The following is a 25,595-nucleotide window of genomic DNA, read 5'->3' on the forward strand; positions in this document are numbered from 1 at the left end:
TCATTTGAAGTCAAATATATTTCAGAATCAATTTATCAGTTATCTTTAGAAGAAGTCTGATAGGATTTTGATTTAGGTTGCGTTGAATGTATATATCTTAATGCTACTGAGCCATTCTTTTTACCCTCTGTTTATTTAGGCTTCTTTGATTTCTCTTAGCAGTTTTTTTTTTGTATTTTTCAAAATAATGGTCTTGCAAATCTTTTCTTCAATATATTCTTGAAGATTTTTTATAGTATTGTTAATGCCATTAAAATATTTTCTTTTTTTTCTGTAAGTATAGAGAAATATAGTTGACTTTTGTATGTTAACCTTGTATCCTGTGACAATTAAATTCTCTTATTCTAGTAGTATAGTAAACTATTTAGAATTTTTGTGTAAGATATGATATACAAATGAAGACATTTGTATCTCTTTTTAATTTATATTATTCATTTTTATTGCCTTAATGTACATGCTAGGAATTCAGGTATCATGTTGAATAGAAATGATAGAGTCCTGGGGTGCCTGGATGCCTCAGTCGTTAAGACTCCCACTTTGGCTAACGTAATGATCTCACAGTTCGTGGGGTCAAGCCCTGCATCGGGCTCTGTGCTGGCAGCTCGGAGCCTGGAGCCTGCTTCAGATTCTGTGTCTCCCTCTCTCTCTGTCCCTTCCCTGCTCATGCTCTGTCTCTGTCTCTCAAAAATGAATAAATGTAAAAAAATTTTTTTAAAAAGTAAAGAAATGGTGGAGTCCTTTCTCATCTTAGAGAGAAAGCATTCAATATTCTACTACTACCTGTCACTGTTTTTTTTTTAGTGTGATTGAGGTTTTTTAATTTCTCTTTTGTCATTTAACTAATTTTGTCTGTTTTGTGACATTTATTATTCACCACTAGTATTTGTATGTGTGTGTGAGCCAGTTACATACATAGCTGAAATAACCTTTGCCACATAACAGGAGGTGATTTTTAGAGTTCTAAAAGATGGAAAACTATCAGTCCTCAAATCCTATGGGACTGTAACCTCAAATCTTGAAATGGTTAGCTGTCTTTTTATCCTTTACATTTTCACTGCAAAAGTTATATAGAAGTATTATTCTAGAGTTTTTTAAAGGAAATCCCTGGTGTAAAGTATATATGTATATAGTGTATCTCTCAGATCTAGGAGAAGTAAGGACTCCCCCACCCCCCGCCCCGCCCCACCCCATAACCATAATAGAATTACCAGATAGCAAAATTAGTATTAGTTTCATTGTCCCAAACATCCTCTGTGCTCCATCTATTCTGTATTCCCTCCCCCACTCCCAAGCCCTTGGCAACCACTAATCTTTTCCCCTTCTCCATTGTATTTCCTTTTTGTTAATGTCCTGTAGTTGGGATCATACAGTATGTAGTCTTTTCAGATTGTCTTCTTTCACTCTGTAATATGCATTTATGTTTCCTCCATGCCTTTTTGTGACTAGATATCACATTTGTTTTTAGTGTTGAATAGTATTCCATTGTCTGGGTGTACCAGTTTATCACTTCACCTATTGAAGGATGTAATGGATTATTTCTAAGTGACGGCAGTTATGAATAAAAGTGCTGTAAATATATGTGTGCAAGTTTTTGTGTGGACACAGGTTTTCAGCTTCCCTAGGCAAACACCAAGGATTGTTCGTGCTGGATGGTATTGTAAGAATATTAATTTTGTAGGACTTGCCAAATTGTCTTCGAAAGTGGCTGTACCATTTTCCATTACCACAAACAATGAATGAGATTTCCTGTTGTCCCAGCATCTTGGATTTTGGCCATTCTAGTAGGAATGTGGTAGTATCTCATTGTTTTAATTTGCATTTCCCTGATGACATTTATATGATGTGGAACATTTTTCCATGTGCTTATTTGCTACCTTCTTTGATGATGTATCTGTTAAGATCTTCAGCCCTTTATAAAAACAAATCTGGTTATTTGTTTTCTTATTGTTGAGTTGTAAAGGTTCTTTGTATATTTTAGAGCATAGCCCCTTATCAGATGTGTCTCTTGCAAATACTTTCTCCTAGTCTGTGGCTTGTCTTTTTTTGACACCGTCTTTTCCAGGGCAGACGTTTTTAATGAAGTCCAGATTATCAATTGCTTTTTCGTGGTTCATGTCTTGGATGTTGTATCTAAATAGTCATCACCATACTCAAGTTCTGCTAGTTTTTTTCCCATGTTAATGGTCTGAGTTTTATAGTATTGCATTTTATGTTTAGGTCTGTAATGCATTTTGAATTGTCATGAAGGATGTAAAGTCTGTGTCTAGATTCCTTTTCTTGCATGTGAATCTGAGTTATTCCATCACCTTGTCACTTTTTTGTAGATGTCCTTTATAATCCTGTACCTATCTGTCCAGTTTCCTGAGTTTTCATCATCTATGGGTGTTAATTATGTCAAATATTTCTTCTGTGTGTATTGAGATGATAGGTTTTTTCTTATTCTCTTAAAGTGAGTTACATTGATTTTTGACTATTAAACCAAACGTGTATTTGGAATAAACCTACTTACGCATGCGTTTTTTTCCTACATCTTGCTGGGTTAGGATATTTTATTTAAAAATGTTTAGCCTATTTTTATGAAGAACTTTGGTATGCAACTTTAAAAAAAATGATTGTTTGATTTTGACATCAGAGTTATGCGAGTACTTCTTGAATCAATATTGGTAATTTGTGTTTTTCAAGGAATAGGTCTATTTCATCTAAAATTTTAAAATTACTGGTATGTGGTTTCTGTATCTGTAGGATCTATAGAATCTTACATCTTTCCCTTCTGATGTTTGCCATTTGTGTTTCCCTCTTTTTTAAATCAGTATTGATAAAGGTTTATCAGTTAGAGTAATCTTTTCAATAAACAACATTTAGCTTGTTTTTCTTTATTTTTGATTTTATTTTGTTACCTTTATCATTTCCTTCTAATTATTTTGGGTCTAATTTTTATTTCACTTTGTCTAGCTTCTTGGAATGTAGATAATGGACTTTAAGCCTTTTATCTCTACTAGTTATTTAAAGCTCTGCATTTCCCTCTAAGCACTGCTTTACCTGTATCCCACACATGGTGATATAGTGTGTGCTATCATTCATTAATTTCAGTTTTCTCTGTGATACAGTTTAATAAACTCTGTTTAATAAACAGGTTATTTACAAGTGTCTTTAGTTTTTAAATACTGAGGAATTTCTAGATATTTGCATTGACTTCTAATTTAATTCTGTTTGATATATATATCTTTAATATTTCAACAATTTGAAATTTATTTTGACTTTAATTGATCTTTCTAGAGAATTTGCACATGAAAAGAATGTGAATTCTGACATTTATGGATATAATGGTTTTTAAATGTTCATTAGTTGATAATGTTCAAAATGCCTAAATCCTTACTAATTTTTGGTTTACTGTTTTGTCAATTACTGACAGAGGTGTGTTGGGATATTGAACTATGATTCTGCATTTGTCTCTCTCTCTCTCTCTCTTTGTACTATAACCTCTTTCTTCCCTTATTTTGAAGTACTATTATTATGCACATAAGTATTTATAACTGTTCTATCTTTCTGACAAACCTATCTTTTGTCCCTATGAATTATCCTTTATCTGTAGTATTATTCCTTGACTTGAAGTCTTTTGTTATTGTTAATATATTCACACCATCTTTTTTAAATGCATATCATTTACATGGTGTATGTTTTTCTGTTCTTTTACCTCGACCTCATACATTTTTATTTTAGTGCCTTTCTGGTAGCATATCTTTGGATTTTGGTTTTTCAATCTGGAAGTCTCTACTTTTTAATTAAAATATTTTGTTAATTTCATTTCAATGTATTTTTACATGATTGAGTTGAGAAAAACCATTTGTTTCCTTTTTGTTTTTTAAGGTTTTTTTTTAGTTTATTTTATTTTGAGAGAGAGCATGCAGCGGGGGCAGAGAGAGAGAATCCCAAGTAGGCTTCACACTGTCAGCGCAGAGCTTGTTGTGGGGGTCAGTTTCAAGAATAGTGAGATTATGACCTGAGCCAAAATCAGGAGTCTGACGCTCAACCCACTAAGCCACCCAGTCACCCCATAAGTGTTTTTTTTCTTGTATGTATGTATGTATGTATTTATTTATTTATGCTTTATTTATTTTTCTTTAATTTAATTTTATTTTTTAATTTACACCCAAATTAGTTAGCATATAGTGCAACAATGATTTCAGGAGTAGATTCCTTAGTGCCCCTTTCCCATTTAGCCCATCCCCCCTCCCACAACCCCTCCAGTAAACCTCTTCTCCATATTTATGAGTCTCTTCTGTTTTGTCCCCCTCCCTGTTTTTATATTATTTTTGTTTCCCTTCCCTTATGTTCATCTGTTTTGTCTCTTAAAGCCCTCATATGAGTGAAGTTATATGATATTTGTCTTTCTCTGACTGACTCATTTCACTTAGCATAATACCCTCCAGTTCCATCAACGTAGTTGCAAATCCATAACTGTTTCTATTTGTCCAATATTACTTTTTTTCTCTTTTCCCTTTGCTTCATTTTTACTTAATATTTAATTTACCATTAATCAAAATGTTTAGCTTTACCCTTTTATATTTTTAAATCATTGCTCTGAGAATTACACTATACCTACTGAATTTATCAGTCTTCTCAGAATCTATACTGTACACTTCATGCACAATGTAAAAAATTGTTGATCATATAATTACATTTATCTGCTTGTCCTTTGTGTTGTGTCCCATATTTTACCTCTTCAGGCATTGTAAACCATGTGGCATAGGGCATTATTTTGCCTTTAAAAAGTTTTATTTTAATAAAACTAAAAAAGGAAGGTTGTATTTTGTATTTACCTACATGTTCACCATTTTTGGTGCTCTCCTTTCCTTCCTGTGTTGTGAGTTTTGAACTGGTATTTTCTTTTAGCCTGCAGAAATATCTTTTGGTAGTGCAGGTCTTTTGGAGATGAATCCTCTTAGATTTTCTCTTTGCTGCAGGTGTCTTTCTTACACCTCCACTTTGAATGATATATTTACTGGGTATAGAATTATGGATTTAGAAGGTTTTCTCTCCCCCCCCCTCCAAAAAAAGTGTAAAGGTGGCTGTTTTATTGTTGTTTGGTCTTCAGTGTTTCTGATGAAAAGTCAGCTGCAATTTGAATCATTGTTCCTTTGTGTAAGTAGGGTCTTTGTTTTTCTCTGAGTGCTTTTATAATTTTTGCTCTATCTTTGGTTTTCAGCAGTTTGACATTGCGTGGCTAGTTGTAATTTTTTTGTATTTATCTGTTTGTGGTTCCTGAGCTTCTTGAATCTGTAGGTAGATGTTTTTTATCAAAATGGAAAATATTCAGCTATTATTTCCTTAAGTATTTTTTCTGCCCTGTTGTTTCTCTTTTCTTCCAACAATTACACGTTAGACCATTGGTATTATTGAGATTGTCTCCACTGAGGCAATATTTTATTTTTCCAGAACTTTTATCTATGTTCTTCAAATTGGATAATTTCTATTGGTCTATTTTCAAGTTCACTGATCCTCTAGTCTTTAGTCTCCAATATGCTATTAAGCCCATTTGGTGAATTTTTAATTTTAAATTTCTTACATTGCAGTAGTAGAATTGGTTTTCTTTATTTTTTGTATACCTGGTGAGATTTTCCATCTGTTCACTCATATGTCCATAGTTTCCTGTAAGTCCTTGAACATATTTAAAATAACTATTTTAAAATCCTGTCTACTCATTCCTACATCTGGGTCATCTCTGGGTGTCTTTATATTGAATGCTTGGTTTTCTTTATTATGAGTCACATTTTTCTACTTCTGTATATGACTTGTAATTTTTTTTATTATATATATTGCACAACTAGGATAATTCTTGTAGGAACTATTAAGTACATGGTCTTCTTTGAAGGAGATTGTCTTCTTTTCTGGCCAGTGGTTAAATTACTGGTAGATTCTCTAGATCTTGTGGGAATTGGTTTTCTTCTCTGTGGGTACTGCTCTAGTTTAGATTTTGTTATTAGTCAGAACAGGCCTGGCTCCTTACTTTAGGGAGTGTTTCTTTTTCTCCACAGGTATGGCCCTTCTGTGGCCTTAACTGAATGCTGAGTCATTAGGTGAGGTTCCTCTGCCCTGGCCATAGCAGGGCTCCGCTGTCTTTCAGCACAGGCCAGCATCTGGAAACTTTGCTCATGTTTCAACCTGGCAACAACTACTCTCTTCTAGTCCTGACACTGCCTTACTCCACACTTGTACAACCCAGTGGTGAGTCAAGGATGATGAGAGACCTCCAAACTTCTGGGTAATACCCTAGGAAGCACCTTCCTCCCCAGTTCCCAGCCCCACAAAGTCCAGTTGCCTGAGTGGCCACAAGCTCCAATCTCCATCTCCTCAGCTCAGGGATACAGTGCTTTGCTTGGGTTCTGGCTCCCTGTGCCAATTCCAGAAAGTTCTCCCAGGTATAAAGCCAGGGCAAACGTGAGCTCGCCTTGCGGCCTACCCTTCTCTCAGAGACTACTTTTTTTCATTTTCTGTTGTCTTAGTCTGGAAACAATTGCCAGTATTCCATCTAACATTTTAGTTTATGCCAGGAGGACAACTCCAGTTCCAATGTATTCTGTCATAACTAGAAGTAGACGGAACATTCCCTGTGGAAAGCATGTTAGAGTTCTATGACTGATTCTCTGTCATCCTACATTCCTCTTCTACCAGATATATGATGAGCTCAACTTTCGGACCCAGTAGTTATGTGGCTCTTCTTGGATCCAACCCTATTATTTCTCCTTTTCTTGCCTTTTCAAATTCTTTCATCTTTTATTGTTTGCCTGGTTTTATTAAAAGGGATATTGTAGCATGTAACATACAGTGTTGTGTGCATATAAAAGTGAAATACTTTTGGGAGTGTGAAGTTTTCTTCCCAACTTGGAGCAGGACTTTAAGCCTCTTAAGTTCCTTTCTATTATCTTCTGGTTTTCTCTTTTACCCACAGAACTTCCGTGAATCATAGCAGGGATTCACTGTGGAAGCTTTAAGCCCCTATCTCCTTGTAGCCCTTCTTGGAGACTCTGTTACAGAGCCTGGTGTCAGCCTCAGTTATGAATACAGTGTCTTTGGGGATGATTGACACCTCACACCTGGGAGAGGGCACTAATGCCATGGTAATTATTTATTGTGGAGGCATGGAGTGGACTGAGGGAGATTGAAGTCTTTATATTAGTGTGATGGATAGTTTTATATCTGGTCACAATATCTGTGTTTTTATTTGGAGCAAGCTCATCATGACTCACCAGGGTTATCTTCATTCACCACCTTTCCATACTTAAAATTGCCTTTGTTTTTTTTCTCCCTTTTGGTACCAAAATAATCAGATGCTTATATATTTCCCAAAGCAGAAAATCAGGAATGAATTATAATGAAAATCACTGCTAGTTTTTAAGCTCTTTTTATAAACACAAACTAGTTTAATGTTTTTGACTGACACTTTTCAATAAGTAAATAATGAAATTATTATGAAGTTAGAATTAGTTATGTCTGTCTGCATATTTTAGCCTCAGTGTTTTAATTAGGTACTTTTGAAGTATTACACATAATTATGTTTACTTTTAATTTGGCATGAAAATGACATTTTCAGAACCAAGTTTAGTGGCATATTGCAGAACACGCCAGTAGAGAAACACATTTCATCTCCCGGGGCTCTGTTTCTGCTTCCCCCTACCATCATTAAAGTAAAATAAATATATATATGTGTATATGGAATATATATATATATATGTATATGTATATATACACATATATATTTAAGACAAATCTGGTTGTGCCTAAATTGTAGATCCTAAAACCAGAGCACCACAATTAACACCATTTTCCTAGTCAGTGAACCTTGCAAATTGTAGTTTAGTGTCTGCACTAATAGTTCAAGTGACTTGTGGGGGCCATTGCTCTTTGCGGTGGAAAAGTGATCATTATTTCTAACGGTCTGTGTGCCAAGAGCCTTGTGCCCATATATGGTGACCTTTTAGTTGCTGAAAGTTTCACTAACATAGCATTAAGTGTGTCATTAGTAAGTAGAGATGGTGTAAGAGTATCACTGGGAAGACATTGAGGCCTGGGATATAGAGCTGGGTTCCTGGGTATAGGCTGCCCAAACTGTAATTAGCATATCAAATGAAGTATGTTTATTCGTAAGTCAGCAGTCACCAGAACCCATGATTTCTGAATATCGGCTGAATTCAGTTTCAGATTATCACTCTCTGTCTTCTTTTACAAATGTATTTTTTCATGTATTCATTCTACCTATATTTATCAATCACTACTGAATATTCACTATGGCAGACACTGAGGATATACACCTGACAAATAAATTGCTAAGTAAAATAGATGATACAACATAGTATAAATATTCTGATATAGTTGTGTAAGGCCTGGGAGAAGCACTTAACCCAGACTGAAAAGGGAGCTCATAGAAGGCCTGTGAGCTGAGCCCTGTAAGATAAGTAGGATTTAGCTGGGCAAGAGGAGGTGATCTGGATGGTAGAAAGGCATTCTGAGCAGAGGGAGCATCCTGAGAGAACATGGCATGTTTGGGAAACAACGTAGTTTGGGATGCTCGGAGTATAAAGTCCTAAACCGGTAAAGGTGACAGTCCGGGACAGTGGGAGGTGGGTCTGGGTGTAAGCACACAACAGACCCTGAAGAACCCTCCTCTGGCATCTCTGCCATTTCCTTCCCACTGCTCGTTTGTTTACATGCTCTGTAAAGAGCTTGTGGTAAACTTCAGCTCTGTTGTGTGAATTGTCACGAATTCTCAAGTAGCGAAGTTTAACAATTTTATTTTTGAAGGGATAAGCTTAAAGGCGACCATGACATTCTTTTTAGTCCTATAAGAACATGCTAGTGGTAAAATATAATCTCTTTGTCAGGTGCTTTCTGTATTAATATTTCATATTTCAACTATAGATCAAGTTGAAGAACTTATTTTGTAGCAGGTTATCAGTGAGACCTTATTCCAGAGGAATCGGGGGTAGTGATTGAACTGGTTCTCAGCCAGACCCTCATTCCCGGCTGTTATCTGGTTCTGAGTTACTCTCTTGTCTGCTCTGCTTTGCATTTCTGTGGGTCACGTCCTTCTATAGTACCCCTCTCTTGTTCTTGTATCAGTGCTGACATTTCAGTTGTAGTGAGTTCTTAATCTCTGTCTATAATCATTCAAAGATCAGTCTTAGATTTAATCCATTATCTTTCTGTCATTCTAGCTATTTTGGTTCTTAATTATTAACTATATAATCCATGTTAATGCTAACGTGACATCTCTCTTTTCTTTCTGGTTTTGCTGGGAGGGGCCCTATGAAAATCCATCTTTTGTGGTGGGTGGAAAGAAAAGCTTTTTGTCATTTCCTGTGTTGATGATTAAATATGCATGACTCTTTGCCTCTCAGCTATGCTATGGCAAATGAGGTCAAATGAATTATATTTGCATTCACGGTGCAATTTTGCTGTATAATGCTTCCAGACTTACTTAGCTCTGGGTTGAACTAGTAACATGTCACTGAAGGTGACCAATTTAACTGTCAAGAAGATAAACAGAAGATGTAAATAGTGTAGATAATTTTCATGTGATTATGGTATATAATTATGTAATTATCTTGTGTAGAGATCATGACTTTTAACTATCATTGTTAGTGTTTCAAATTTTTATCACCAGTATCTTTATCTTGAACCTAGTGAAGGTCTCTTAAAAACACTACATTTAGCATTTTATTCTATATATTTGTTTGAAATTTGTTTGCAAGTTGTTTTCTTTGAAATACTAGTTCTTGGGGCACCTGGGTGGCTCAGTCAGTTAAGTGTACAACCTTGGCTCAGGTCATGATCTCATGGCGTGTGAGTTTGAGCCCTGCATGGGGTTCTGTGCTGACAGCTCTGAGCCTGGAGCCTGCTTAGAATTCTGTGTCTCCCTCTTTCTCTCTGTCCCTCCCCTACTTGTGCTCTCTCTCTCTCTCAAAAAAGAAATAAACATTAAAAACATACTAGTTCTTAGGGATATTAATTGGTAGTGGTAAGAAAAAAAAGGTTCTGCTGTCAAGTATGGAAAATCTTGGGTTAGACAAAGTTAATCAGGCTTCTTTACTATCATTCTTTTGGAGCCTTTAATATGCTAATGTGCATTGTGAATTTCCAAGGCGAAAAAGGAAATAACATGGAGTGTTTCCTAGATTCTTTTGATCATGTCTCTCTTTTTGAGGGGATAATTGTTAGAACTAATGTTGTGGGTTGTATAGTAGTCATTATTAGCACAACTGATGATAAATTGGGAAATTCTTGTCTTGAAATTTTAAATGTATTGCTTTCTTAGAGACAAATTTGCTAAGTACAATAAAATAGAAAATTAAAGAATCTTGATGTCTTAATCTTGAGTTTGAGCCTGAGTAGAGGCTCAACAACAACAAAATATGCATATTGTGGATACTCATTTATTCCTGTATTAGTCATTCAGCAAGTTCTGAGAGGGTCCTTCACTCTGAAGCATGGTGCTAGGCACATAATAGTGAACAACAGGGCATTAATGAATGGGGTAGAGATATAAGGGGCTGAATACATCCATGATAATGAAAACAGCAGGTGGTAAGTGCTGTGAAGAGACAATGACTGTGAGAGGTAATAATAGGTGGGGCTGTTCTGGCTAGTGTGGTCACAGAAGGCCTCTCTGAGTAGATGATGTTTAGGCTGAAACTTCAAGGATGAAAAGATGATATTCCCTTGAAAATCTGGGAGAAGATCGGAGGACCAGTAAGTACAATGGCCCTTAAGTGGAGACGAATGTTTGAAGCGCCTTCAGAGGCCAATGTGGTTGGAGGTTTGCAGACTAATAGTTGCATTGCATGAAATGAGGTTGGAAATGTAGATGGAACGTGTCAGACCATGCAGACTGAGTTCCCTCTTTAGCTTTTATTCAAAGCAAAAAGGGAAACCTTTGCAGGGTTTTAAGAAGAGGGGTGACATAACCGGATTTGCATGTTGGAAGCCAACGCTGATTCCTGAACACAGAATTGTAGGGGAAGGAGCAGAAGCATAGAGGCCAGTTGGAGGCTGGTGCAGGTCCAGGTGAGAGATGGCAAAAGCTAGCGTGGACTGTGGTGATGCTTATGGAGATGGCAAGGATTAGGCAGATTGAGGCCATGTTTCAGTAAAACCAGTGCCTCAGTAATAACGGTTACTGTTGCAGCAAAGACACATTTTTGCATTGCGGTGTAATTCTAAACTTGAGAAAGGATCAGCCTTCTTTTTTTCTCATTTCCCTCTAGTCTAAACCTTGCCATTTTGCCCTTCAGAGGGAGTTACAGATCCTTCTACTTTCCACAACTCCATCGTAGTCCCCTGAGAAGAAAAGGTGATGTGAATAACCTGTTGGATTTAAGGTAGGATGAGAGAATAGGAAACTGGTCTGGCCTGCTTGTGTCATTGTAGGCCACATGACCCCACCTCAAGCCTAGGCAAAAAATAAACAAAAATACTTCATGTGACCCATTCTGTCTTACCAGGTGCACATTTGGTGCACAGTTTCCTTAGATATGCCATTTATGCATCTGTTTTCCAAAGAAAGCTGTGGAGGCACTGACATAGAAGACAGGATATAGGCATTGAGTATTTTGGTTCCTGGCTAGATATTCTTCCATCCTATTATGGCTAACATTGATGAAATTGTCAATAAAAAGAAGCTAAAAATGAGGTAGTGTGCAAGTCTATAAAGGTGTATCTTTCCCCAGATTTTTAAAATAGAACGGATAACCCTATGAACCCAGTTAATAGCCCAGTGGGAGGGGAGGAATGCAGAACAGAACAGCACTGCAGCCTTTTGGTGTCATGGCACACATAGAAAATGAGTATTTGTAGAGCACAGTGGAGTAAGTGGCCCAGGTCACCCCTAGCTGGAGAAGACCAGAGTCAGAACTTAGCCCCCTTGGGCACTGGACAGCTGCTCCAGTGGGGGAGGGGAATAATATCTGTGGTGTGTCAGTGACCCATTTGCTGCCCACCAGGTGCACCAGTTGGAATGTACTAGTCTGGAGGATTCTATGAGGAGAAAAGCTAATGGTATACCAGAGATGGAACTTTAAAATTAGTTTCCCAGGTCATGGTGTTTTTTGTTGTTGTTGTTGTTGCTTGTTTGTTTTGTTTTTTATTCTGTAGGCCTAGTTATAGCCAGTGGCATCCAGTCCCTGACACGTCACCTCAATCTGGGAGTTGCCTCATGGAATTAATTGCTCATCCCAGTGAGGTAACTATTCAAAATTCAGGATTCACATCTTTTTGTTTTCCCCCCCCAGTCACTTGCTATATAATCATGCAGGGACTGACTGATGATGACAGATAAAACACATACCTAAGCATCTTCCATATGTGGAGATTTATATATGAATGGGTGATAATGTGTCCACATTGCTGGGCAGGAGGAGAGAACGTCTGGAAAACCCCACGGTTAAGACCCTAAGTCCAACATAAGACTTGTTTCAAAGAGAGTTTGAGCTGTGAGGAAATATATGGTGGTTCCTAAGGCAGTACCTCCAATTGCTAGGTACTAGAATACCCAGGAGGGGTTGGTGGGGTTTGGGGAAGTGATAATTACAGGAATTTGGCAGTCATGAGGACTAAACACAGCAGAGCAGGAACCTGAGTCATTGAATCATGTGCATTATCTGTTGTGACTGTAGGATTCAAAACATCATATTTATGGTGTCCAGACTGCTGAAGGAGTGTGTCAGATATTAGTTGCTAAGTTTGTTTTTCCTACCCACGCTTTTAAAAATTTATCAGTTTTCTCTTTTTTTCTTTTGGTGGTTGTTGAATGAAACAGATACCTCCCTAAATGCCACTGCCCCCAAACAAACAAGCAAACAAAAAACAAAAAAACCTCATAGCCTCTAAAAAAGTCAGTTGATAAGCATAATTATTAAATTAGCTTTTCTCTTATACTTATTTTTAAGATTTACTTCTGATCTTTATTCTGAACTGTTTTCCCTTTCGTGTAATGAGACCTAAAACCAAGCGTTCCCTTTGTGTTTGTTAAACTGTGATTTTCCAAGATGGGTTGGTTTCTTTACAAAGTGCCAGATCTTACTCATGGGCAGTAACATAAGCATAACTGATTAATAGCGCGCTGAAGCTTTGCACTCTCTGTGGTGAAGAAACTCAGCCTCCATGTGGTTAAAGGCAAGGAAGTTGACCTCTTTCTAAAGGAAGCTGCTGGAGTCCACCCTAAGGGCCCTCACTGAGCTGGTGATCTGTGTGTTTGCCAAGTACCTGGCTCCAATAAAGAGAAGTGACCCCTCTCTCTGGGAGTGAGGAATTCTGCTGCCCCTCACTCTTGTTCCAAATCATTTCTGTCCAAATGAAGAAGATGGTGTCTGTGTAGTAACTTGTTCCCATGAGCTTTCGCATCATTATGTAATGGCAGGGGACTCTTTGAGGGATAGAATAAGAAGGAGGTGCGTGGGAGAATCTCTTAGTCCTACACCATACTAGCTTTTAGATTCAGACAAAGGCCTGGTAGAGGGTGGGGTGCAAAGCTGCCGGTGTCACTGCCCAGGTGCTGTGGATTTCTGTGTCAGGATTCTGCAAATCTGACGGTGTATTCTACTACTTTCTAATTAAGTCTGTAAAGTGTTGACATCTTTCTTATCGATAAGGAAGGGGAGGCAGGCAGCCTGAAAAATGAAAAAGAAGTCAATTTCTAAAATGTGTAACCTACAAGCAGCAATTTTCCTTTCCTCTATGTGAAAATAACATCAGGAACTTTTAGCACGCCGTCAGGATCTCATGGGTATTGTTTTCATTGCCTCTCTTTATTCTCCTCCTCAATATTTCCCACTTACTTGAAACTTCTAAACACGTGTCTGACAACCAGGTGTGCCACCTTGGCTACCATAACAGCACCTGTGTAAAAGGTTTATCCCGAGGAGTCATTAATAGTTTAGAAAAAGATTTATTTTTGCTGAACTGTGCCAGGATGTTATGAAATTATAACCTACCTACTGAGAACTCTCTGGAATGCAGTAGTTTTCTGCTTCCCTTTTTCCATCAACAGCAAATGTAAATGAGAAAAAGAGATACTGAAACATACCTAAGCCTGTTGAAGGAGAAGGCGGTTCAAGATCGCCAGGCACTGGATGTTACTATATGGAGGCATTCAGGTAGACTCCACCCGGTGCTTGTTCCTAAAGCAAGAGGGCGGTTCTGGATTAGGGAAGGGATATTAGGTGATTTTTACTTTGAATGAACATTAAGCAGTCACTATACTGAATGCTTTTATTCAAGCTTATGGCTGCTTTTGTAAAATAATCCTAAGAGTACTTGGATTGTATATCTTGGGGATGAGTGAGGAAACAGTTTACTTTGGAAGAGAATTTTCCATTTTCCTTGGGAAGGAATGAATGCTATCTAATAATGGAAAGAGGAAAGAGTTAGCAATTTAAACAATTTACATAACAAATTAATAGCACAATAATTATCCATTTGCTTATCTAAAATGGGACAGAAATGCCTACTTTTTTTTTTCATGGAAGATCATTTCATTGCATATTCTAAAATAGAATAATGCCGTACAGAAAAGTAGTAAAAATGAAATAAGACTTTTGAAAACATATTAATACATAAAATATTTATTACAGAGTCTCAGTAGTGTTTGCATTTAATCATTTTTATTGTATATCAGGGGTTAGTCACTTCATTCTGAATTCTGAAAAATGAACAGATGTTTTGCAAGCACTGCTTTTCCTAGAGTGCACTCTCTCTGGGATTTATGGAGGAAATACTTATTTGTTGAGAGGTGGGGGCCTGGGTCTGGAAGCACATTACAAATGCTTCCCACAGTGGTACTAAAATGATCAAGGGAAGTGAGGAGCCCGCCAGACGAGGTTGCTTCCTTGAACTGGATTCTTACCTGCGTGTTAAGTGGAGTGTGGATGCGTTGGAGAAACTTACTCAGGACAACAGACAGGCAATGCTTCTCTTCTGTCTCTGTGCTTAGAAAACCATGTTCTTCTCTTAGGTCTTGTGGACACCAGCCTTTGTATTAGCCTGTTTCCCATTTGTGACCTCTGTATGACATAGGTATGTTTTTGTCTCCAAAGCATGTATTCAAGTTGTTCAAGTTTTGGGGCCAAGAGTTGGGGCATTTGTGATGTAGCTACTTAACAAACAAGAGTTCATTGACTGAATGATGATATATTTAGAGTGGAATCACAGTGGAGGGCCATGGAAAGTGGCCCCTGATGGGTAGGCTTTTTGTGTTAGGCAGTGACGTCCCAAAGGACGAGGGTATGGCCTATACTCAGTCCATTTCAATAGCAGAAACTGGTTAGAAAAATCTGTGTTCACTAAATACAGGTGAGTGTCAGAGCTTGCTACTTGAGATAATTTGGTGGCCTTGGGTGATGGTGCTCAAAACTGGATCCTGAGCTACTTTAAGCGTCAGCCACTTGGCCAAATTGGGATGCACTCGGCAGAGGGTTAGCTGGAGCATGGCACCAACCACTGGAAGTGTTTAGGGCTGTGTAATAAAAAAAAGGGGGGGGCTGTGAAATGGTAATACCTTCCAGCCTGTTCCATATTTGACACTTTGTGATGTACTGTCAACCCCATACTCCTCTCTAGGAAAGGTGTGAGCTGTGATTCTCCAGCTGTGGCATTGCACACAGACTGCAGAAGAGATTTACAAGGTCATGCCCCAGGTACCAGAACCATCTTGCATAACCATGGAACCTTCCTGAGGTTGATGTTATGTTGAGAAAAGATGATTCCTTGTTTATGGATGCAGTAGCTGAATTGCATCTTGTGCTAAGGAGATATTTTCTGGTAATTTGAAGCTGACTGAGTTGCACCAAACTGATACCCAGTGCTCTGAGTTACATACAGAAGTAATTGCAGAAGTGAGGGTTCTTGTGTGTGAATAAGTTCTAGAAAGACACCCCCCCTGGCCTGGGGGGCCTCATGGAATTTCAGATCTAAAAGAAACCTAAATGCATGAGAGCTGTCATTTCAACCACATGATAGGCTGCATTATGGAGAAAAAGTGATTTTTGGTCCACATTTAGTTAAAGGAGAATATTAATACTTTCAGTAAGTATTTTTTTAATGTTTAATTTATTTTTGAGAGAGAGAGAGAGAGAGAGAGAGAGAGAGAGAGAGAGAGAGAGAGAGAGGGAGAATGAGTGGGGAAAGGGCAGAGAGAGAGGAAGACACAGAATCTGAAGCAGACTCCAGGCTCTGAGCTGTCAGCACAGAGCCCCACGTGGGGCTTGAACTTGTAAACCGCAAGATCATGACCTGAGCCAAAGTTGATGCTTAATGACTGAGCCATCCAGGAGCACCGTTTTCAGTATTTAGATTGAATTCTGTTTTGGAGCTCAGCTGAATTTTCCTTAATTCAGAAATCTTAAGGAAAATGGATTCAATATATATGATATCGTGCATTCTGTGAGGATGTGAAGAGTTGGTGGAAAATGTTTTAAGGCTACCATCCCTTTTCCAGTTTGAGATTTTCTTCAACTCTTTCTGAAACAACTTGAGTCCAGAGATCACTTGAATGGTCTGTGGTGACATCACTACCCTAGATTTGAGGACAGTTGGAAAATAGGAGAGGCTACTAATTTAACTGGGAACAAAGCTTTGCAAGGTTGGACATTTGGGACCTTACTAGCAGAGTGTTTAAACACATACAATAAGTTCTATTTACTTTTTTTTTTTTTTTTTGGATTTTGAAATGCTGTGATTTTATTAACTAGCCAAATTTAAAGTTCTGGCTAAGAGCGACCTGGGAGGGTCTGTAACGGAGTGTGTCCAGAACAGCTGGGGAGAGGCTAAGGACTGGATCACAGGTTCAGATTCTTTCTCAATTCTGGCATTCTCATTACCTTTTTTGGAAGCACAGAGTAGCAAATCCAGTCACATTGTAGCAAACACCAGGCTTAGGCATGCATTAGCGTGTAGGGTCAGAATAAAGCTTTCCACACCTATAGTTCTCATACATTATTTATGCTTGTACCTCTGCTTTTACTCCTCTTAGAACTGCACTCAGTTTGAAAGAGTAAAGGGTACACAGGAAATCCTCAACTCTTGGCCTAGTGCACTTAGCGAATATCACCTGCCAATTTGCTAACTGTGATAACTGCAGCAGTAGTCTTTGGTATCTTATTTTCAGGGCATCTTTAATGGGAGGAGAGGATATAAGGAGGCTATTAGCCTTGGCAGTGCTAAGTTTAGAGTGCTATCGGTGATCCACGGCACACATGCCCCCTGCTGATTTCTTCCTTGATTAGCCTTTTCTAATGTTCTTGCCTAAGAGCGTCTGAGCTGCAGTGGAGAATTAAAATTCATAATCTCTGCTTGGTATCCCAAGGCTGCACTCTTTTCTGGAGCGCAAAGACGTCTTTTGTTTTCTAGCTTTGCCACTGGAAACAAATTTCCTGGCAATTTGGCTGATGGTTGGATGAGCAGCGTGAACAGGAGAAAAAAAAATCCTAGCAATGGAGGGTGGTCAGTTACAGTCTGTCTGACCCAGAAGATGAGGCTCCAGCTGCCTTGCAGATTAGAAAGGACAATAGCCAGTCCTACCTGTCCTGAATCAGGAACCTATAGACTTTGGATGCTGCTTTTACTGAAATAATAAAAAATTCTACACTAAAAATATTTTCCACTCAAAATAATACTTGTATGAAATCTTTCAGAGGCAAATCAAATTACTGAGTGGTCACTAAATGTGCTATGTAGGTGTGTTGAGTGTGTTTGTGTGTGCACACGTGAGAGTGCAAAGTTCTGTTTAAGGATGAACTTGTGGCAGCGCACTTTCTCGGAGTATGACTGTCCTCCTACTTGACACAGAATCACCTAGAGTGCTGGTTAAAATACTTTCTTTGGCCACATCTTCCCACATCAGAATTTCTTAAGGCTAGAGTCTGGGAATCTCCATCCATTCCTGCCACCCTTGATTCTGATACACAGGGGATAGGTATCTGGCTAAATAATCGTTTTGTGGACAATAGGTGATTAACATTGTTAGGATCAGGCGTAAGGCAAGGTTGTGGGCGGGCAAGGAGCATGCGTGCAGAGGGGCAGGAGGAACGTAGTTGGGGTGAGAACTGAGGTCCCAAAAGGCCATGACGTAGGGTATTTCTCCCCATTTTCCCAGCCGATAGCAGAAATTGTCCAGATCGGTTAAGATTTGGTATTGTAAAGACCCCTCGGGTGGCCATTGAGAATCATTGTCTAGTTTGTACTGAGGCCAGACTACAGTGCAAAGGCCGATGAGTCAGTTACGACGAAGTTCACCTTGTAAGCCCAGGAGCGGAAGTTTTTTAACAGACATTGGTGGGGGGGGGGGGGGGGCGGAGTAAGAGATAGAGGCAGTTGAGACTCGTTACTCCCCATTGGCGTGGCAGGGCGAGGCGTCCCTCGCGCGCTGCAATAAGGGGCCTATTGGCGTGTGGGCCTTGCGGCGTGGGGAGGAAAGGAGCCTGACTTGCGAGAAGTCTCTCATGGGTATCAGCCGTAGTTGGAGGAGGGAAGGAGGGGTCTGTCCTACTACCGGCTTCTGTAGGCGCTTGGGAGTAGGGTGGTTGGCGTCTGGCTTGGCGAGGAGGAAGCTCAGCCAAGGGAAGCGAGCTACTACCTCTCCCCGGGTTTTGGCACCAAATGTTAGGGTCAGGCGTAAGGCAGGGTAAAGATAGGAGTCAGAGGCTAAAAAATTTTAGCAGTCAAAGGCTTTATTTGGGAACTAAGGTCTTGGGTGAGGTTCCGTGACTCAGGGGGAGAGAGAGAGAGAGAGAGAGAGAGAGAGGGAGAAAGAAGGAGGAGGAGGAGGAAGAGGAGGAGGAGGAGAAGAGTAGTCAGGGAAGTCGCCCCCAGCTGTGGTGGGGTGGGGTTTTTAAGCTGCAAGGGTTCCGCGTTTAGATCCAGGTGGCCTTTTTGCGTCAGGTCGTGCTGTCGCTAGGTGATTGGTTGACCTCCAGTTCCTTCTGGCACACTACTAGGGGCTTTTGGGTTGCGCTGGCAAGATGGCCGTCCCCTCTACTGTGGTTCCAAGGACATCCTAACAAGCACCAGGTGAATAGGAAGTGAGAAAGGGAAAGGTCATTGGAGATGGTGGTCGAGGTGTTGAGAAACTTTACAGTGTGGAATCTGAATTTTTCTAGGTGCTGAAACACAAGATGGCTCTTTTATGCATAAAGAAGGGCTCACACGAAACGTAGAATTTAAAAGAAAGTAAATAGATCTCCTTCAGAATGAAGGCTTTGCTTCACCTAGGGCAGGAGAAGAAGATACTTGGATAGATAAGATGAGGCAACATATAAGGAGGGGCTACCAAGAGAAATTGACTGCTGTTGAGGTGGTGTGCCAGAAGGAGACAGGGTTGTAAAACCACTGAGAGTAACACATGATACTTCGGCCCATAGAGATTTCCTTCCTCTTTCCCACCTATCAGAAAATAAAAAAGGTGTGGCCTCCGGAAGTTTGGGCCAGAGAAACTAACCACTTGATCACAGGAGGAAAATAGTCCCGGAGAAATGCATTTGGTTTTGTACATTTGCTTAGTACAGAGAGATCTGGACAGAGATTAAGGTATTTAGATACCATCTTTCCAATACAAAGACATCTTTGTTTCTACTGTTCTCTGGTGTAAACCTAATCTTAGAGTAATACCATAATTTGGCCATAAAGCTCGTTTTAACAAATATGTGTGAGATTCACAGTGTGCGTGTGCATCAGGTTTATCCGTGTCTGTTAGGTCAGCTCCCCTAAGCCCTCCTCTTCCCCATTCTCTGTAGCCAGCCCAGTTCTGAGAACTAAGAACAGAATTTTAGTAAATTGCATTTCCATCCTTTTCCTCTCATTTGATGCTTCTATGAACCCTGTGAGGTAAGTGAAACAAACGGCTTTTTTAGAGCATTTGAGCTGAGAACCCCAGCTGGGGAGAAGTTCGGCCATGTGCTCCCTGTCAAGCATAGCTAAGATGGGAGGAGTCAGGCCAGGCTTCCAGATTCCTAGGCCAGGGCTTTTCCTCTTCACACTCCATGCCTCCTTTGGGTGGACCTGCTGATTTCTATCCTGGAACTCCAGGAATATTCTGTCCTTGACACAAGTGGAAAGCCTGTAGAAACTAGCCTGCTAGAAACAATGGCAGTTGGGTTCCCAGTCAGAGATTTCTCACAAAATTCAGAGCTTCAACATTCTTTGGACTTTTGTCATAGGATTAGGTCCATCAAAAAAATAATTATTATAGGAAGTATTGAACACTTAAACTGTTTTTTTAATCACCTTATACATATTGACTTATTTAATCCTTATATTAACCTTATGAAGTAAGAACTATTTCTGTCCTCATTTTGGAGATAAACAGAAGTCCAGAAGTGATAAGTAACACAGAAGATAGCACAGGGCTCAGGGAAGGTGAAGAAAAACCAAGAAGTTTGTTTAGGGCTGTCTAGGATGGAATAAAATATTACTAATGTGAACTCTCACTGGGCCTTCATTCTCTTGTGTGACTCTGAAGTGTATGGTCTGTCTTCTGAGAGGCTGATTGTAGTATCTAACTCATAGGACAGGCTGATGATTGCAAAGTGGGTGATTTTTAGTGGGCTTAGAGATTTTTGATTGAATCTTTTTCTGATAATTGCACTGTCAAAGAAATGTTTCTTTTCATATACTGTGTGTATACACATACATATATATATACATATATATATACTATATATCTACATATACATACTATATATCTACATATACATACTATATATCTACATATACTATATATCTACACATATACTATATGTATATATACATATACATATATATGTATATGTATATATACATATACATGTATATGTATATATACATATACATATATATGTATATGTATATATAGTAATTTCCACATATGAGGCATTTTGGGCATATATAGGATTCTAAATCACAGATCCCAAAAAGTTTACAACATTTTTTTTTTAATGTACATGTTGTAGGGCTAAAAATAGGGAAAGAGATTTAAACTTTCCAGGGAATAATTTCTTCCCCATTTAAAATAAAATTTCAATCATTTGGAAGTGATATTACTACTCAATATCTTATTAGTAAAATTGATTTTCCTCATTTCTATTTCATCGTATCTTAGTTCTTTTGTTTTTTTTTCTCCAGATCTAGCTCAAACCAGTTAAACATTTTGCTGGTTTGTTTTCTTAAACAATCAATTGGCTAACTGTATGGAAGCCCGCTTCTATGTGCTGTCTTGCAGTCCGTGAGCATAGTGATACAAAGGTGGTTTGAAACCTGGCACTCACCATCAAGGAAGGTAAAGCATAGATGGGAATGCAGATCTCTCACGTTCAGTATCTTCCTCCTTCACCCCTCGTGTGGACTCTGTCCTCAGATCATTCAGTTCTCCAAATATTTTTCTCTTCCTTCTCATCAGCTACTTACAGAATTATACTGTCCTCTTAAGTATTGCACTAGTTTCTTAATTTGTTGTATCCTTAGCCTGCAATCTGGTCTAGTCTTCTTCCATTTATTACTCTTCAGTGGCTCTCCATTGCCCTGGCCAAAGGACCTGATAAAGAGAGGCAGGGATTCTTCATCTTCTGGCCTCTGCCCATATTGCTGGCCTCTCTGCCACTTCCCTGGCACAGCTTTTGCTCCCTTGTGTCTCTGCCATTGCTCTCTCATCACAGTACAGGGCCCTTGACCTTTGTCTGTGTGCTGCCGCTGTGAAGTCATCTCTGGTCTCCTCAACACAGAAACGTTTGCATCTCATCGCATTGTAATTCTTTACTTGTCTATTCCCTGTACTAGACTCAGAGTAAACTGCCTCAGGCCTAAGGTTACATCATCTCTATACCCTGTATCCCCCATACCCTGGCACGTAGTAAGTAATCATTATGTAATGTTTAGATGAAAGCATGCACATGATTTTTGTGGTTAAGCTAAAAATAGTTCAAAAGACACAATACGAGACTACAGGAACCCAGAGGGCATCAGTTGTTTTCCTCTGTTGCACCCTCAATTCTTGGTTCGAGACCTGACATAGAGTACAGGCTTAACCAGTATTTGTTGCATGAAGACAATAAGGAAGGTCAGCAAGGACTTCTACAAGTAGGGAAGAGCTCAATTTGATCCCTGACCCCAGAAGATTAAGTAGGGCTTTTTTTGAAGGGTAGCAAGCAGTAAAGGCATTCTAAGGGTGGTAATGGCTTTAAGCAAAAAATTTGGGAAAATACAGAGTTTGTCTTTATAGGAACTGAGCTATTATTTTTCCCCTCTGAATGATTGATGTGTTCATAGTGCAGATGAGAAACCACCATGAGCTTTTTTTTTTTTTTTTTGGGCTAATGGAAGAAAATTCTATCCACAAAAGTTTTGAACTGTCTTTGTCAAATGCAAAGAGCAATTATTTGGTAAGTGTAAAGTATGGTTTACACTGTTCTGTTCTGGCATCATTAATGGATAAGCAATCTGTTTGTTGATATGAGTCTCTCCTAATGAAGGTTGCTTAGAAGCTAACAATCTGCAAGGACATTTTGGGGAACTGACATTATTAAGAGTTGAGGAAGTTCATCCTATCAAGTAAAGCCAGGGGAAGCTGTGAAAGAGATAAAGATTGGAACACAAAGAGGAAAGCATGGATGCTAGATCTCTGTCTCCTGGTGGTTTTCATCAAATGAAATCGGTTACACAAGTTATTTCAATTAAGTAGCTGTTGTGATGGTTCCTTGCATTGCTATGAACTGGGCTGTTGTAGGTGCATTCTCATTAGGAAATAGGCATGTTATGGGGAATCCTATCCCATTTCATGACCAGTGCATTGATAGCAAGAGTCACCTTTGATTCTGCAGTTTTAATTGAAGATAGCACCTTTTTTGGGGGGCTTTTTAGACTTCAGAAGAATGCATAAAACTGATTTTTCAAACACATATGTTTTTGAAACACTATCATGCTCAACACTAAACAATGGCACTGAGATGGGCTCTGAGATGAATTTTAAATCTGAGGAATAGGATATGCAAGCAAGCTTGACTTTTGTGCAGTGGCATCGCTGATTTCCTCTAGGACTGGTGCATTTATACAAGAGTTCACCAGGCCACATAGACTTAATTATGAGGTGAAAGAACACTTGCGATTTTATTTGCATCTGTGCTGGTAGCACAATAGGAAATTCAAATTATGGGAAGAACTGTTGGGATGACCGTAATAACGTTGTGATGAAAATGAAACTCAGAAATGTTAAAATAGCAAGTGTACAAACAAAAAATAAATAAATTCACCTGATTCTCACTCTAAGTTTTACCCATGGGAGAATCTAGGAATCTATGAATTAGAAACACATCTCAAATACTTTAAAGAAAATATCTAACTTCAATTTAGCTTTTTTTAAAAAAAATGTTTATTTATTTTGAGAGAGAGAGAGAATACAAGGGAGGGACAGATAGGGAGGGAGAGAGAGAATCCCAAGCAGGCTCCGTGCTATCAGCACAAGGCCCGACCCAAGGTTCAATCTCACGAACCATGAGATGATGATCTGAGCAGAAATCAAAAGCTGGATACTTAACTGACTGAGCCACACAGGCGCCCCAGTTAAGCTTCCTTTAAAAATGTTTAAAATTGTTTTTAAATGTTTGTTTTCACAATCCATGGAAGATTACCTTCAGGATTATTTAGAAAATAAAAAAGAGGGGCGCCAGGGTGGCTCAGTCGGTTGAGTGGCCGACTCCGGCTCAGGTCATGATCTTGTGTTCCGTGAGTTCGAGCCCCGCATTGGGCTCTGTGCTGACAGCTCAGAGCCTGGAGCCTGTTTCAGATTCTGTGTCTCCCTCTCTCTGACCCTCCCCCATTCATGCTCTCTCTCTGTCTCAAAATAAATAAACGTTAAAAAAAATTTTAAAAAAAAGAAAATAAGAAAATAATGGTTGTCATGAATATTTAGTACATAATGCTACTGACATATTATCACTTTAAGGAATGGAAATGAATACATAGGTTTTTTAGTAATGGCTAACATTTACTGAACAGTTACAATTTAGTAGATAGTATTTTCAGTGTTTCACAGGTATTAACTTACTGATTTTCCAACAAGTTTGTGAAGTAGATATTATCCCCATTTTATTGAAGCACAGAGATGTCAAGTAACCTGCCTTAGGTCACACAGCTGGTAAGTAGTGGAGTTGGGATTTGAACTTGGGCAGTCTCTATTCCCGTGTTTAATTCACATATCGTTAAAAGAGTTGTCAAAGAATTGACCAATACTGGCTGCAACAAAACATCTTCTCTCATGTACTTACTTTTTTATTTTAATTCCAGTATAGTTAACATACAGTGTTAAATTAGTGTCAGGTGTACAATATAGTGATTCTATATTAGCCGTTCAATATTACTCAGTGCTCATCAAACTAAGTGTACTCTCAATCTTCTTCACCTATTTCACCTACTCCCCTGCCCCAGCTCTCCTCTGGTAATCACTTATTTGTTCTCTAGAGTTAAGTCTGTTTTTTGGTTTGCCTCTTTTTTCTCTTTGTTCATTTGGTTTATTTCTTAAATCCCACTTAAGGGTGAAATCATATGGTATTTATCTTTCTCTGACATTTCACTTAATACTCTACTCCCTAGATCTATCCATGTTGTTGCAAATGGCAAGATTTCATTCTTTTTATGGCTGAGTAATATTCCATTGTATGTATATATCACATCCTCTTTATTCATCAATCTATCAATGGACACTTGGCTGCTTCCATAATATGGCTATTGTAAATGATGCCATAATGATATTGTAATTGGTATTTTTGTGTTCTTCGGGTGGATAGCCAGTAGTAGAATTATTGGATCATATAGCATTTCTATTTTTAACTTTTTGAGGAACCTCCATACTGTTGTCCATAGTGGCTGCACCAGTTTGCATTCCTATCAACAGTGCACGAGGGTTCTTTTTTCTCAACACCCTTGCCAACACTTGTTTCTTGGTTGCTGTGCTTTTAAACACTAACTATACTGCTCTGTGTTTGCAGTTGAGAGCATGATCTCTGTAGTACACAATCTCTACTTCCAGATTTATTCAAAAACCAAGGGCACAGCCAGTAGATAATGACTCCAAAAGATTCTATAATATCAGTATCTGTCTCAAAGTGAGCAAGATCAAGCTTGTTAAGGTTTTTAAAGGAGGAGACCATTAGACTCAAGTACCTCTAATGCCTTGGTCAGTTACAGAAGTGAACTAAAACCTAAATCAGAGTCAATACAGCTGAATATAAGAAAGCAAAACTCAAGAACAGCTGTTTACAAACAGCCACCTGGAATTGGCCAAATAAAGCAACTGCTTAAGCAATCAAATAACTTCTTTGCTTTGCTTCCACATCTTCACTATAAAAACCTTACTCCTAGTTCCTGTTGGTGGAGCTCTCCTAACCACTTTTGGTTTGATGCTGCCTGATTTCGGTTGATGTTTGCGCAAATAAACTTTTCAAAATTTTAATTTGCCTCAGTTTTACCTTTTATCAGGCTGCAACAATGACTTAAGTTTCATTACCTGCAGAATTCAGCAAGGTTCACTGATCACTCAACATTCACTGATCAAAGTCATGGTGTTGGTTTTAATTGATTGGCTG

The 25,595-nt window shown here is 38.8% G+C and overlaps 1 protein-coding gene and 2 long non-coding RNA genes across 8 annotated transcripts in view; 2 read left to right on the top strand and 1 right to left on the bottom strand.

The window, feature by feature from the left end:
- CCDC85A (coiled-coil domain containing 85A) overlaps positions 1-25,595 on the top strand; it is a 200,554-nt gene that overhangs the window by 100,504 nt on the left and 74,455 nt on the right. The window lies entirely within an intron of this gene.
- LOC128311197 (uncharacterized) lies at positions 10,909-15,744 on the bottom strand. The gene is made up of 3 exons (XR_008289321.1): positions 14,897-15,744; positions 14,078-14,171; positions 10,909-11,334 (listed from the first exon to the last, which is right to left on the bottom strand). It is a non-coding gene; the product is annotated as an uncharacterized LOC128311197 (long non-coding RNA).
- On the top strand, positions 18,829-23,369 carry LOC128311196 (uncharacterized). The gene is made up of 2 exons (XR_008289320.1): positions 18,829-19,056; positions 21,145-23,369. It is a non-coding gene; the product is annotated as an uncharacterized LOC128311196 (long non-coding RNA).

The sequence above is a fragment of the Acinonyx jubatus genome, chromosome A3, assembly GCF_027475565.1.
Source record: "Acinonyx jubatus isolate Ajub_Pintada_27869175 chromosome A3, VMU_Ajub_asm_v1.0, whole genome shotgun sequence".
NCBI classification, from domain to species: Eukaryota; Metazoa; Chordata; class Mammalia; order Carnivora; family Felidae; genus Acinonyx; species Acinonyx jubatus.